General features: G+C 37.3%; 1 long non-coding RNA gene across 1 annotated transcript; it reads right to left on the bottom strand.

Annotated features, from left to right (window-relative positions):
* Window positions 1-10,729: 10,729 nt before the first annotated feature.
* LOC149185820 (uncharacterized) lies at window positions 10,730-15,273 on the bottom strand. The gene is made up of 2 exons (XR_016255666.1): window positions 11,242-15,273; window positions 10,730-11,109 (listed from the first exon to the last, which is right to left on the bottom strand). It is a non-coding gene; the product is annotated as an uncharacterized LOC149185820 (long non-coding RNA).
* Window positions 15,274-15,297: the final 24 nt, after the last annotated feature.

Genomic DNA, 15,297 nt, shown 5'->3' with positions numbered 1-15,297 from the left:
AGGAGGAGTGACACGTAGAGATAGGGCTTAGAAGGGAAAACCACTTTTCGGACCCCCCTTGTGGGAAACTTAAAATTGAGCGCAGGGGGGTCCGAAACCATTATTTGTCGTTAATCTGAGCAAATAGATCTAGGCGTTCATTTTAGTAGATAAGGCTGGCTTTGGTTATAACACAATCGGCGTTCAAAGCAGAGGTACACATGACATATGTTTTAAGTCTCGAAAGACTTGTGATTTGCGATAGGCGGGATGATGTCGCAAATGACATCACATATGACGTGATTTGATCGCAATTGGTGGTGTGGAGGATTTGTTATAAGTCGTGTTCCTTTGAAACTTGCGATTGCGAAGTCCGAGGTGACATGGTAGTGACGTCATGATGGGATGTGGCGGGTGACATGGCAGATGACATGGTGATGACTTGGCTCTGGCATCATATCGCAATTGACATGAAAGCTCATATCACAATCGCACTTGGCATAAGGCTTGACTCTTTAAAACTTTGCGATTGCGCGGACACGATATTTGATGAATTACAGTGTATAATCCCATCGGGTCCGGGCCTTATCGCATATCGCAATCAGGAAAGGGAGCAGAGTATGGACTTTGGAACTTTTGCGATAGCCTACAGACGTGGGATTTTATGGATTTGTATGTATTTTCCCGTCGGGTCCGAAGCATTATTGCATATCGCTATCGACTAAGGTAGGAGGCATAGACTTATATAATAGCGGATCATGTGATTGTGATGGACGTGAAGTTCTTTTTAGAAATGAAGTTAATAATCTCATTGGGTCTGGCTTAATCGCAATCACAATAGGCAAGAGGCAAGACTCTTTGGTAACTGTGATAGCTCTAGACGCGAGAGATTTATGGAATGGATTTTATAATCCCATTGAATTCGAGCCTAATCGCAATCGTAATTAGTTAAAGCTAAGACTTAAGTTTTTTGGAACTTTTTGCAATAGTCACAGACACGGGATTTTATGGATTGTATTGAATAATCCCCGCAGGTCCAATTTATATCGCAATTGCAATCGAGTTGGTAGAGGGGTCTTTTCCTTATCAAACTTTATGATGTGGGGAAGCAAGATGAGTCGGAGTTTGTGAAGAATTTAAGCTTTGGGAATTAAAACTCCAATTATTATTTTTTTAATTAAATAACCCATAATGTTTAATACTTAAGGTTTTTTTTTTAAGCCTAAGTATAATTTTGGTCTTGGGGGCTATTAAAATTTGGTTTTTTTGGATAATCAAGGTTTAATACTTGGGTTTTAATTTAAAAGCCTAAGTATTAAACTTTGATTATAGGATTTTATTAACAATTTTTATGTTGATTTTCTAAAACCTAAAGGGTCTCTATTTTAATATAATAAATTTCATAGAAAAATTATAATACATTAAAATGGGGGTTGTTGAACAGTACAACACCTAGATATAAGAATCATTGTCATATATTGAAGACCCTATGAGCTCATTGTAAATTATAAAGAAAAATGTATTTTGTCTTCAAAGTGTCAAAATACCTTCAAGATCAACTCGCCTAAAGAGCTATCAAGTCAGCCTACATGAAGAGCCACGTCCACCCTTGAAGAAGCCTATATAGAGAGAGGAAATAGTCTTCCATTTGGATCATCTCACTCATCTCTTGATATGTGAAGAAGTAGAGGAAGAAGAAGTCGAAGAAGGAAGTGTGAAGAGGAGGAAGTCGAAGAAGTTGAAGTGTTTTTGAGCCTTATCTATCTCTCTTGGGAAGATCGAAGTTAAGGTTTCTGCATTGGGATCTTCTATGGTTCGATCTTGGAAATAGAAGTCGCTTAGGGAATATTATTAGCCCTAAGACTCGAGACAAGGCAATTGAAATCAAGAGGAAGGCTATTAGAGGGAGATCGAAGTCTCCAAGAGAAACAACAGCAGTTGCTAGGGAGTAGAATTTCGAATCTACTGGGAGGTCAAAGATATTGCAACAAAAGGTCGTGGTAGACTTGATCTTGGAGGTTATTTCTCTGAGTCTCTAGGTCATGGTATTCATCAATTGAAAGATGTATAAGAAGGGAAGAGAATAACGGTTTTCCCCTCAAGAGGAGGGGTTTTGGCCCTTGCTTGCAACCTATATATTGTGTCATTGTTCTTATTGTTTTGGTAGTTGTTTGATGTATTGCACATTGGAATAATAACGAACAAAGCTAATAAGTAAGAGGTAACACAAACAGTTATCAAGTTAAGAGAATTAACACATTCATTTCCCTATTGAATTCTCGACATGGTATTAGAGCTTTGGTTCTCTAAGGGCATCATGAAGATCTCCTTTACAATGAAGAAGGTCATTGCAAACCATCTCAAGAGAGGTATCAAGGAAGCATGGAGTTTCTTATTCTCTTCAAAGAAGACATCAATCAATGAAAGGGATGAAGGTCTCTTCTCAGCTCTCTCTAGTACATTCCAAGACGAAGACATCTGGGTAATTAATAGTGGTGCGTCAAGGCACATGACTGCCACTCCAACCGATTGAAGACCTTGTCAAAAGAAAATCCGCTTACTCTGTGGAACGTGGAGACAACAAAAGCCATAGTGTGAAGGGCATTGGATCAACTTCCATAAAACTCGAAGATGGAAGCAACATCCACCTCAACAACATTTTATTTGTTCCAGGTTTGCACAAAAATTTACCTCTATTTCAAGTTTAGAAGACAAAGGAGATAGAGTAGCCTTCATTGATGGAAACGTAGTTGTTTGGGGAAAAGACTCGAGCATAGATCAAGCTAAAGTTATTGGTATCCGAGAATGAAGGTTTTACATATAAATATCTCCTATAAACCAAGCTCTAGTTCACACTGAAATTAATCCATGTGAACTTTGGCATCGAAGGTTTGGTCATCTACATTTCAAAATACTTCCAACTTTAAGTTCCATAGTAGATGGAATCCTAAATCTAAAGGAAGATCATGAAGGTGTCTACAAGAAATATGCATTTGGCAAGGATACCAAGATACCATGTGGAAGCAGTGCTTCGCAGTCGAAAGAAATCTTGGATCTCATTCACTCTGATGTGTGTGACCCTATGACTCCAAAATCACTTGGAAGTCATCTATATTGTCACAAGCATAGATTATCATTCACGAAAGACCTGGGTTTACTTAATGAAAACCAAGAATGAAATATTTACAAAATTTCAAGAATTGAAGGTTGAAGTGGAGAACCTTACAGAAAGAAGAATCAAGATACTAAGATCTGATAATGGAGGAGAATATAAATCCAAAGAGATTGTAGCATTCTGTAAGGAGTCTGGGATTAAGAGGGAGCTAAAAGTCCCATACAATCTCGAACAAAATGGAGTCGCATAAAGAAATAATAGATCTATTGAAGAAAGTGTAAAAGCAATGTTATACGATCGGGATCTACCTAAGTTTATGTGGGGAGAGGCAACAAAGACAACAATCTACATTCAGAATCGATGTCCTCATAGATCTCTAGATAACAAGACTCTAGAAGAAGTGTTCACTGGAAAGAATCCATCTGTAGATCATCTCTGAATCTTTGGGTGTGTTGTGTATATTCATATACCAAAGAACAAAAGAAAAAAAACTGGATCCTTCCATTATGAAAGGTATATTTGTTAGGTATAGTAACTCATCAAAAGCTTATAGAATCTATATGAAAGATGGACATCACATTGAAGTTAGTCGTGATTGTCATATTTGATGAGAATATAGCATTCAAGAAGTCAAAAGAAATTTCGATAGATTCTAATGATGAAGAACTTCAAATATTTGAGGAGGAAGTTGACAAGGAGGAGTAGAATCACACCATGAAGAAGAAGGGCCTAGTGAACCTATTCAACCCGTGATCATTCAAAAACAAGGAAAAGACCTAATTGGTTGAAATCCACACTACTTAATGCAGAAGGTCATGGGACAGCGCAAGGATCATTTAGAGAAAGTAGAGACCCAAGAAATATTTTGGGTATGTTGCATACATGACAAAATTAATAGAAGCAGAACCATCCACCTTTGAAGAGGTTGTAGAACATCGAAAATAGAAGGATGTTGTGAATGAAGAGTATCAATCTATAATGAAGAATGGACTCTCGGAGATCGTATCTAGGCCCAAAACAAATTTGTGGTTGCTTCCAAGTGGATCTATAAGATCAAACATGCAGCTAATAGAAGTATAGATAAGTATAAAGAAATATTTGTGGCTAGAGGTTTCTCTCAACTTGAAGGCATCGACTATGAAGAAACATTTGCTCCAGCAATGATATACACAACGATTTGATCATTAGTCTCTTTGGCAGCATCGATGGGATGGAACATCCACCAAATGGATGTCAAGACTACGTTTTTTAATGGCACTATAGATGAAGAAGTCTATATAGAACAACCCTTGGGATTTGAAGTCAAAGATAGGAAGGCATATGTTTGCAAATTGAAGAAATCATTATATGGCCTCAAGCAAGCACCAAGGGCATGGTATGCTAGAATGGATGCATACCTACAAAGAATAGGCTTCACAAAAAAATTTGTTGACTCAAACCTTTATATTAAGGTTGTAAATAATGAATCTGTAATTATCTTTTGTATGTATATGATCTTCTCTTGACATGTGTAGAAGGTCGAATTGAAGAATGTAAGAAGCAACTGGCAACAGAATTTGACATGAAGGATCTTGGGCTAATGCATTACTATTTGGGACTAGAAGTCTGGGAAGGACCGAATGAAGTCTATTTGGGTCAAGGAAAGTATGTGATCGAGATACTAAAGAAGTTCGACATGATGGATTGTAAACCTATGACCACTCCTATGATCACAAACTTGAAGAGATTAAGGAGTTCTGAACCAAGCCTTGTGGATCCTTCAAGGTATAGGCAACTAGTTGGATCATTGATGTACTTGGTGAATACTCAACCAAACATATGTTTTGCAGTAAATGTACTCAGCCAATTCCAAGTGGAGCCGAACCAAGATCATTGGATAGCAGCAAAGTATATTCTGAGGTATATGTAAGGAACCATCAATTATTGTCTAAAACATGATAGAAGGAATGATGTCCAATTGATTGGATATATAGATTCTGGCTGGGGAGGCAGTGAACAGAATGGTAGAAGCACTATGGGAGGATGTTTCATTTCAAGATCCTCCGTGGTCTCATGGATGCGCAGAAAGCAAGACATCGTTGCTTTGAGTAGTGCTGACGTTGAATATGTTGCAGCGTGTGAAGTAAGAAGAGAAGCAGTATGGTTAAGGACTTTGTTCTGACTTGTTTGAAGGACTGATGAACCCTACTGTGATATTTTGTGATAACACCAGTTGTATTCGTTTGTCTGAGGATCCAATGTTTCATGGAAAGACAAAGCACATCAACAACAAATATCACTATATTTGAGAGCTAGTACAAAATGGTGTGTTGCAACTATGGTATATCTCCACTGATGAACAGGGAGCTAACATATTGACGAAATCACTTCTAAACAAGACGCTTGTATACTTAAGGGACAAGCTTGGTTTGGTTGATTTTTCCTCCCTAATGGAGAGGGAGAGATAGACACTACATTCTTATCTTCACATGGGAAGAAAGAATGGAGGATTGGGTAACCATTTGGCATTCGATACTCTTTGAGAATGTGGTAAGGCATTCAAGATAAGAGTAGTCATGGACTGATACTCTGAGGATTAGCTACACAAGATAAGAATAGTCCAATGGAAGGTCGTACTCTGTAAACACATGGGTGGAGTATGTACCTTGGGAGATAATGATGATGGTGTCTATACATCATTGGTCTCGCCAGCATTATGCTTTGATCTTGTGGAGAGATAGAGTTGTTAGTCAAGACCTTGCTATGTGACAATGCTGATGCTACCAATCCGACTCTTCTTATGAGATCTCTTCAGATTAAGAATGACCATGTACCTCTTATGAATACCTCCCTAGTTAAGAGGGAGTGTTGAAAAATGTGTAACTAGGTCCGGTCTTCATAAGTATGAAATGTATTCTTGTAAATATAAAATGAAAAGAAATTATTATTATTGGAGCATGGGTTTCATGCTCAAGTTATTTTATTTTATAGGTCAAGCACCCATTGAGTGCTTCTAGGGTTTATCCTAGTTATAAGATTCATTGTCATATATTGAAGACCCTATGAGCACATTGTAAATTGTAAAGAAAAAATAGTCTTTAAAGTGTCAAAATACCTCCAAGATCAAAGTCGGCCTAAAGAGTTGTCAAGTCGATCTACATGAAAAGCCACGCCCACCCTTGAAGAAGCCTATATAGAGAGAGGAACTCGTCCTCCATTTGGATCATCTCACTCATCCCTTGATATGAAAAGAAGAAGTAGAAGAATAAGAAAAAGAAGTCGAAGAAAGAAGTACAAAGAAAAAAAGCCAAAGACATTAAGGGACTTTTGAGGTCTAAAATGGGTCTCGTAAGAAAAATGTACAACCAAAATAAACTTTACAAGAACCAATACGATTCAAGATGATGATGTCAACCATGGGGGATGATTCACCATTTTTGGAGTAAAAAAGTAAAAATATTCAAAAATAATAAAATAATAAAACTATTTTTTCAACTCTTATTTTCAACTTATCTCCCTAAGTTTTTACTCAAATTTTGAGCGAGAATACTCATTGGATGCAAAATTTAATTCTTCATCTAAGGAGTGCCCATGTTGCAAACTTTCGATAGACCCTACTACACGAAAAAATGAGAAATACATGAAAAAATGTGATTGCAATCACGTTTTTATGTATTTCTCTTTTTTCGTTTGGCAGGGTCCATCAAAAGTATGCAACATGGGTACTCCTTGGATGAGGAATCAAATTCTGCATGCACAAATGTTTTCATTCGAAATTTGAGTAAACCCATAGGGAGATAAGTTGAAAATACGATTTGAAAAAATAGTTTTTTTTTAATTTTTTCCCTCTAAAATTTGATGATGTAATTTAATCTTATTTTATTATTTCCACTATTATTTTATAATTTCCTTAGGAGGCCCATTTGAGACCTCAAAACTCCCCTAATGAGTTGAAGTGTTTCTGGGCCTTATCTATCTCTCTTGGGAAGATCTAAGTTAGGGTTTCTGCGTTGGGATCCTCTGTGGTTCAATCTTAGAAACAAAAGAGAAGGGAAGGCAAGCGAAGGTCTTTTAGGGCATCTTATTAGCCCTAAGACTCAAGACAAGGCAAGCAAAGTCAAGAGGAAGGCTATTAGAAAGAAATCGAAGTCTCCAAGAGAAGCAGCAGCAGTTGTTGGGGCGCTAAATTTCAGATCTACTGGGAGGTCGAATATGTTGCAACAGGTGGTCATGGTAGACTTGATCTAGAGAGTACTTTTCTGAGTCTCTAGGTCATGGTATTCATCAATTGAAAGATCTATAAGAAGGGAAGAGATTTACGGGTTTTCCCCTCAAGAAGAGGGGTTTTGGCCTTGGCTTGCAGCCTATATACTATGTCATTGTTCTTATTGTTTTGGTAGTTGTTTGATGTATTGCACATTGGAATAATAACGAACAAAGCTAATAAGTAAAAAGTAACGCAAACAGTTATCAAGTTCAGAGAATTAACATATTCATTTCCCTATTGAATTCTCAACATTATGAATCCATCTCTTAAAATGATGCACCCTATCACGCTTCTAATGATTCCTACCATGATAACCATATTTTACAAGAACTGAAAAGAACTAGGTGGAGAAGACTTATCTCAATCATAGTAGAGATCTTTTACTTCTTTCTTCTTATATTTCTTTTTTTCAGTTTTTCGATGTTATGGCCTTCTTCTCTTTCTTTTTTGTTATTGTCCTTCTTGAGTTTGGGACAATCTCTCTTTTAGTGCCCATATTCTTGACATTCATAGCATTGAACCTTTGCCATATTCTTCTTCCTATTCTGAGAACCAAATTTCCCAAACTTTTTGTTCCTCTTTGCCATGGCATCATATGCTTGCGTTTGCTCGTTTGATCCTACATCACTTTTTTCCTTCAACCTGGTTTCTTCAATTTTGCATAGTGACCATAGTTCATTGAATGGAGTAGTTTCCTTCTTTACATAGATGTTTGATGTAAAGCTACCCCTCCTATGATAGTGCATCGAGCACTATAGTAGTCATTTCCTTGTCATACACTTTCTCCCAACTCTTGTAGTTGGTCCCTTATTTCAAACACCCTCATAAAGTATGAGGCTATTCCTCCTCCTTTTCATCTCGTAGAGTTCTTGTCTTAACGAAATCAATTTTCCTACAATGCTTGCGGAAAACAATTCTACAAGTTTGTCATATATTTCTTTTGATGTTTCTAATTTGGATACACCAAAGGGAATGAGGGGGTCCTGGATATATTCTATGAGAATCCATTGGGCCCTTACTTCCCTTTTCATGAATTTTGCATGAGCTTGAGCTTCTTCCTTTGGAGGTTTAGTGATTGAGCCCTTAACATGTTCCATAACTTCATTTTCTATAAGGTTCAGGTCTATCCTTTTCTTCCATGCAAGAAAGTTTGAAGCCCCAACCAACTTGTTGCTTTCCTTGCAAAAAGACATTTTGAAGGATGTTAATGTGGACATTAAAGATACTTGAGAAGATGTTCATTGATGACAATATCTTCAATCTATTGCCTTGTTGATTTTGATAATGATAGAAGATGTCTTCAAAAGTGATCCTTCAAAGAGAAGGAGATCACCTTGGCTCCTTGATGATAATGTCAACGCCTTCCTTGAACGAACTAGGGTTTGTAGGTCTTCTTCTATTGACTTCCTTCAAGATGATGATGTAATCCTTGACCTTGAAATGGCTTGGAGATGAGAGGATCTTCTTGATGATTTGATGCCCTTGATAATCTTTTAGAACTTCAGTCCTTGAATGTCCTTTGTTGAGCTGCCCTTACTTGACTTATCACCTTAGCTTTGATACCATGTTGAGAAATCTAGAGGCAACAAGTGTAAGAGATTTTTCTTGCTTGACAATTGTTTGTGATATGATTTTTACTTCTTTAGATTAGCTTCATATTTTCACTTGATTATTATTAGTGTTTTCTTCATCAAATAGCTATCAAATCATAAAGAACAATGAAACAAAGGACACAAGATATAGGTGATCAGCCCGGGCCAAAACCTCTCCAACTTGAAAGGAAAACCCACAAGAATTCTTCTTCTTATAGAATCTTCAATTGACAAATTCCAAGACCTAGACCCTTGACCAAAACCCCTCCAAGACCAAGTCAATGCCTTTCTTTGATTTTTTTTTCTTCCACAAAGTCAACCTCCATCAAACTAGCCTTTCAATGGCAACAACTTCTCCTTCAACCTTCTTTTTCGGACCTGCAACTTCTTGACTGCAATTTGGCCTAACTACAAAAACCCTAGGCAGTGCATGTGAACAAGATCATGGAGAAATTGTCCTTTTTTCTTCGTCGCTTGGTGAGATACCTTTTCTTCAATACCTCGGCCTTCAAAATGATCCCTTTTCCACCCAAGTTCAGACTTCTATGGTGACTGTAATATTCAATCTCCCTGTAGCAGTGAGAGCCCTAATTCTTCTCACACGTGTGAGATATTCTAGCCCAAAATAGATCCAAACTATTTGGTTCTCTTTCTTCGCTATCTAGGAGGCTTCTTCTTCCTTCTTATTCGTACTTCTTTCTTTGACTTGTAAGCTTGATAAGATCCTTGCTTGAGAGAGGTCAAGCCCTATATATAGGCTTTTCTCCCATGCTTTTAGGCCGACTTGACTTCATCTCTAGGACAACATGCTTCATTGTAGGCCGACTTTGATCATTAGCACTTGACAATGTCTTGGAGGTTTATTTAACATTTTCTCTTACTCAAATAATATTTCTTACAATATATAGCATGCCCAAATGGGTCATTCATACATGACAATGACTTCCTTGACTTGTAGACTCAATGGCAAGCCCTAGGAGTTCACAATGAGAGTTAGACCTAAAAAAAAATTGTGCAACCATGCCTCAAGATCAACAATAATAAATTTATTTTTCTCATTACATCAAATACATAAAATCATGATACATGTCATTATGAAGACCAAACCTAGTTACATATTTCAATGCTTACGATCTATCTTCTACTTGTGTTTGTACCTATAGTTGGTTTTGTTTGATACATGGGGATTTCTTTTTCTTCTCGTTCTTTTAGATTTATGATTTTTGTAATACTTTTGGGAAATGATGTATTTACTCCACTTATTGCCATTTTGATATGTTGTACATTACAGTCCCTTTGCTCTATTCTGGTCTTCGGTGCACATCAATATAATTTCATTTCACTTACATGGATGTAATAATGGAAATAAGAAATATTTACTATTCTGAACCAGCAGTTTAAAATTACCATTAACAGCATTCATTGGAAGGGTGTACCATATAACCACAGAGCAACCTGGATATTTATTTAGAACCAAATTGTGGCAAGGGAAACTTTAAATAAGGCAACTTCACTTAAAAAGATAGATCTAACTATAGTTGTGTGAGGCAACGAACCCGTTTCCACATTTGTGCACATAAGCCACCTAGTTTTTCACTATATGAATCTCACATCTGCCCCAACAGCATAGTTGCAACCAGAGCTAGAGATTCAGAATTAAGTGTCAACCCGGATCAGTTTATTGAACTATATAATACAAATAAAAAATATTTTGAAGGATGAATAGTTTGGGAAACTGTGCCGTAATATAGCAGTTGAAGACTGGAAAACTCTTGACAACACACTTAACATAAGAACAAGTGTCAATGGTGTTAAAATATATAACAAGAACAGGTGGTTTTTAAAGAATAGGAAGAAAACCTCCAAAATTGCCATACCAAAAGGTTTAGAATAAATGTTAACATCAGACATGTTTGCACCGAAAATTTTCTGGAGTGCCTAGGAATTTAAATACAAGGCCATCAAACTTGATTGTAAAAAAATACAAGCTCGAGGCTTTAAAAGAATTGGCTCATGGTAGCCATAAATATAAACAATGGAACTTGAGGAATGCGGAATGTGCACGTGTCTCACCAAATACTGCACTAACTATGAGAATTTTCTTGCAGGTATTCATTTTCAGCTTTCTCCATCCGCTTTCGGAATTCCGTCCACTCATCTCTACATCTGTTTCGGACCTGGTGAAGATATATTTGTGAGTACAAACAAGGAATATGCATGTAGAAATCATGAAACTGTAAACGTGGTAGATTAACAAACTAAAACAGCCTGAATATATTCGGAGAGGAATTCAAGAAAATATCACCTACCCCTTCCCAACCTGGCCTGCCCTGTTGAGATTCACCCTGCAAAATTTACCATGCAAGGATTAGAAATGAAAAAAACCAATCACATTGTAAAGCAAATAGATTCTGACTGGACAATTCTTCTACTAGATACTAATTTGAACGCAAGGTTATCAGGGGAAGAGTGACGTCAGGGACATCCCCAAGTACAAGGGCCTCAACAGACCTATCTTGTATGGTCAGGGTAAGTCTCCCAAGTGCAGAGGACATCTGGATATCTCCCAACTACTTGTAGTTTTTTTAATTTTCACTTCAAAAAACAGGCGTAACTAAAGAACCCATCCCAAATATAAATAATCGTGCACACTAAGCAGACTAAATACCTAATATAAGCCTTTATATTAAAAAGAAGCAAACACAACATCTTTAAAATTTAATAATAAGCGAAAACAAAAAAAAAAATTAATTAAAAAAAAAACATCTACAATGCAGCTTAGCAGGATTGTTCTTTCAACTGTGAAGGTATTGTTTAAGTGAGGAGGACATATGTTTGAGCAAAGAATGATTTTACAATGCAGCTTAGTAGGATTGTTCTTTCAACTGAGAAGGCATTGTTTAAGCGAGGAGGACAGATGTTTGAGCAAGGAATGATTTTACAATGCAGCTTAGCAGGATTGTTCTTTCAACTGAGAAGGCATTGTTTAAGTGAGGAGGACAGATGTTTGAGCAAGGAATGATTTTCAGCTTGGGAGAGCTTGGAGAGAACGTTGTCTTTTTTTAATTAATACTGCACACATGCTTTTTGTTACTTGTACTATTTCAATTGCATATAGTTATTATGATTTAGTAATTTTAAATGAAATAAACTTGGCATATATGCTGTATGAGTTGTGATTGTATCAATGAATAATGAATCAAATAGTTAAGTAGATTTTCTTCACTACTAAAAAGTGAATCAATGACTTATCCATTATGGTATATATCTAATAATCTATTTTAATGTTCATTCTTTGTATGGCTCAATTCTGTTATTCTAGATCTTTAAAATATAATTTGTATATTTTTTTTAGATCTTTATAATTATAAATCTACATTTATCAAGAATTTATGATGGTCCCCTGGAGTTAGCCTCCTGCCATGCCAGAATCTCATTGCCAATCCTCATATTCCTCATCCCCTAAACTTCCAGTCTGTCACAAAACCTCATCCCAGTCCACTACCCCCAAGTTGACTTTACGAAAAGCAGTAAAATATCAGCAAATCACCGGCACAAGTTTATTGTTTTCATAAAACATTATCATAAGATGTATTTTTCATAGACCAGAAAACCTATAAAATACTAGAAAAGGCATTCATAAGAAATCGGCATTGGAAAAACAACTGTAACTTTAAAATTACTATTGCCTAAAATTTAGCTTTTGCTTTTTCCAAGGAAAACCTGGTAAATCCAAGGGATGTTTCCCCAAATTCGTGGATGGCATCCCTAGTAGACCTGTCAGTATAGACTAGTGCGCATAACCCAGGGGAGTTTCAAACAGGACACCTAATGGGATGGAACAAACTAAATGTGCAACAAAGTTCACAAAAACCATTTAAGAGAACCCCTTGGGCTATTACCTGAGATTTACCTATTTCTCATATTTACCTATTTCGAAGTTACTACCATTTTTTATTTCAGATGTAGTATTTAGTACCATAAGTCTCTCTTGTTATGAATGTATTACTATGTTTTATTTTTCTTTATGCCTATAGCAATTGTAATTAGTTTTATGAAAATAGTTTCCAAATATATATATAGATGTGCGTTGGCAGGAGGGAAAAACGACGGGCGGGTGTTTATCAAGTTCTCTCACCCACCTTATACCCTATTTTCTATATGCATATATGCTATCAATTGTAACTAGTTTTAACAAACATAGTTGGCAGGTGGGGTAGGTGGGTGGATAGCAGATGTTTATCAAGTTCACTCCCCTACCCTATCCTCTAAAATTCCCATCTGTCATGAAACCTCATCCCTGTTAGTTTTACCTGCCCGCTCCATCACTGTTCTCCTTCACTGCAGCTTGGGGTGCTTCAGCAGATCCATTGTGCCTCAGTTTCACTGCAGTTAAGAGGTCAGTGTGTAACGGCACAGCAGCATTTAGTAGGCACCCTTGTGATAGAGGTGCATGTTTGCACCATCGTTACTTAGAAGCGCCATTCCAATTAAGAAAGCACTGTCTTTTCTTATTTTAGGATAGCTGTTGGCTCTAGTTAGCTGCAGTTCTATTTTTAGACTAGGTGCCTTGCAAGTTGCATAAGAAGATTCAACTTTAGCCAAGGGCATAAATCCCAAGAAGGCTATCTCCTTCAGTGTGCTTTATTCTAGGAAGCTTTCTCTGATGCAGACTGGAAACTTTTCTCTACACAGACTTGTTTTGGGGTTTTCAATGAGGGCCAGACAAGGCATGCCCCAAGAATGCAGAGTTATTTTTGCAGCCTAATCTTTACAGTGATATAAGGAGAGATAGGGCACTGCATATGAGGTAGGGGCAGGTGCTTTGATCAATTACATAAACATTGTATTTTTCTTCTTCCAGTTAATAGAAGACATGTGACTGAGTGCTGCAACTTTGTACTTGCTGTCATAATTTTCATAGTGTTGCGTTTGTAGATCTAGAGTTCCTTCAACCGTCGTTTTGATAGTTTTTTGTTCTCTGTTACCTAGCATTTATATAGGAGTGCAGGTCTGCTTACCATGAATTGAATATCAGAGCCACAGATCTGAAATGTTCAGAAATCTATGCATGGAGATGGCTGCTCGTTGTGAGATGGCGCTTTCAGAAGGCTTCAATGGGTGTGATACCCAAGACTCTTGAATGATTGAAGCATTCGAGAACTGTGAGAAGTCCTACGGTATGATGCCCTAAGTGTTCTAATGATTGGTGTCTTCTGTGTGCCTAAGAGTGGTGATCTGCACATGTGATGTAGGCTGCCGAACTGATTTTTCTTTTCCGGCTAATTTGTTTGGTGGTGTATTCCAGGAGATGCAAATATGAAAAGTCTTGGTCTTAAAGAGTGAGACCATCTAGAGGGTGCTTCCAAATTTACACCAGGAAATGTATATTGGAGATGCCACTCGAGGAGGTTGATCTTTGGTGTTTCATTGAGAAGGTTACAATACCTACTGATGCCACATTGTTGGAAGAACAGATCAGAAAGGAAGCCGGCCAAAGCAAACAGAATCAACCTCAATTCTCTAAAGGACCATTTGATCCCTCACATTGCAGAGAAGAAGTCAGCCTAGCAAATGTACAATGCCTTTATCACTGTACCAAAATGTGAATACTTTCACAAAATGTAGTTGAAGAACAAGCTCACTACCACATGCATGAGGGATAGAAAGGCAGTGTCTAGTTGTCTTATGAAGGTCACTGCACTTCGAGATCAGTGAAATGCTATTGTGGTGAACATGGAGGGTGAGGAGCTGGTTCCCATAGCATTAAATGGTTATCCTCAGATACTTTTTATCGAGGTGTTTGTGCTCATGAGATGCTTCGCACTTTTTAAAATCTTTGGAAACATTTCATCTAGGAGATCAAATTGGACATTGTTTCAGCTAAAGTGGAGGAGAGTCAAAACTTAGCCCTCATCAAGAAGATGAGGAAGGGTGGTAAGAAAAAGGATAACCTAGGAAGGGTCAAAATTGGAAGAAAGAAGATTCAAGTTCTTCAAATCAGTAAAGAAAGACTCAAGTCATGTTAAGTGCTTCAAGCCCCACAAGATGGGCCAACATGATTTTAAATGCCCTGAGAAGAAAAAGGGGAAGAAAAGGCAGCAGCAAATGCAGTTTGCAAGGAGTGTAGAAGCTTTAGTCAGACCAAATTAGCATCCAGCTTGACATAGTGTTCCCAAGGTTTCATGTCTTTCCACTAACACCATTTTTTGTGTTGGGTGGTATGTGGGCAGTGAAGCATCTAGACACATGAACTTCAACAAGAAGGTCATCAACACACAGCGGTATGCAAGTGGAGTTGGGAGATGATGCCACATATCTATTTATAGGGATAGGTTCAATCTCTTTTTGCATGCCATTAGGTG

This window comes from Pinus tabuliformis, chromosome 3_1 (assembly GCF_031772625.1).
Source record: "Pinus tabuliformis cultivar Carrire ecotype Pingquan chromosome 3_1, CPIR1, whole genome shotgun sequence".
NCBI lineage: Eukaryota > Viridiplantae > Streptophyta > Pinopsida > Pinales > Pinaceae > Pinus > Pinus tabuliformis.
The sequence above is the reverse complement of the archived record's forward strand: the minus strand, read 5'-3'. Positions and strand labels throughout refer to the sequence as shown.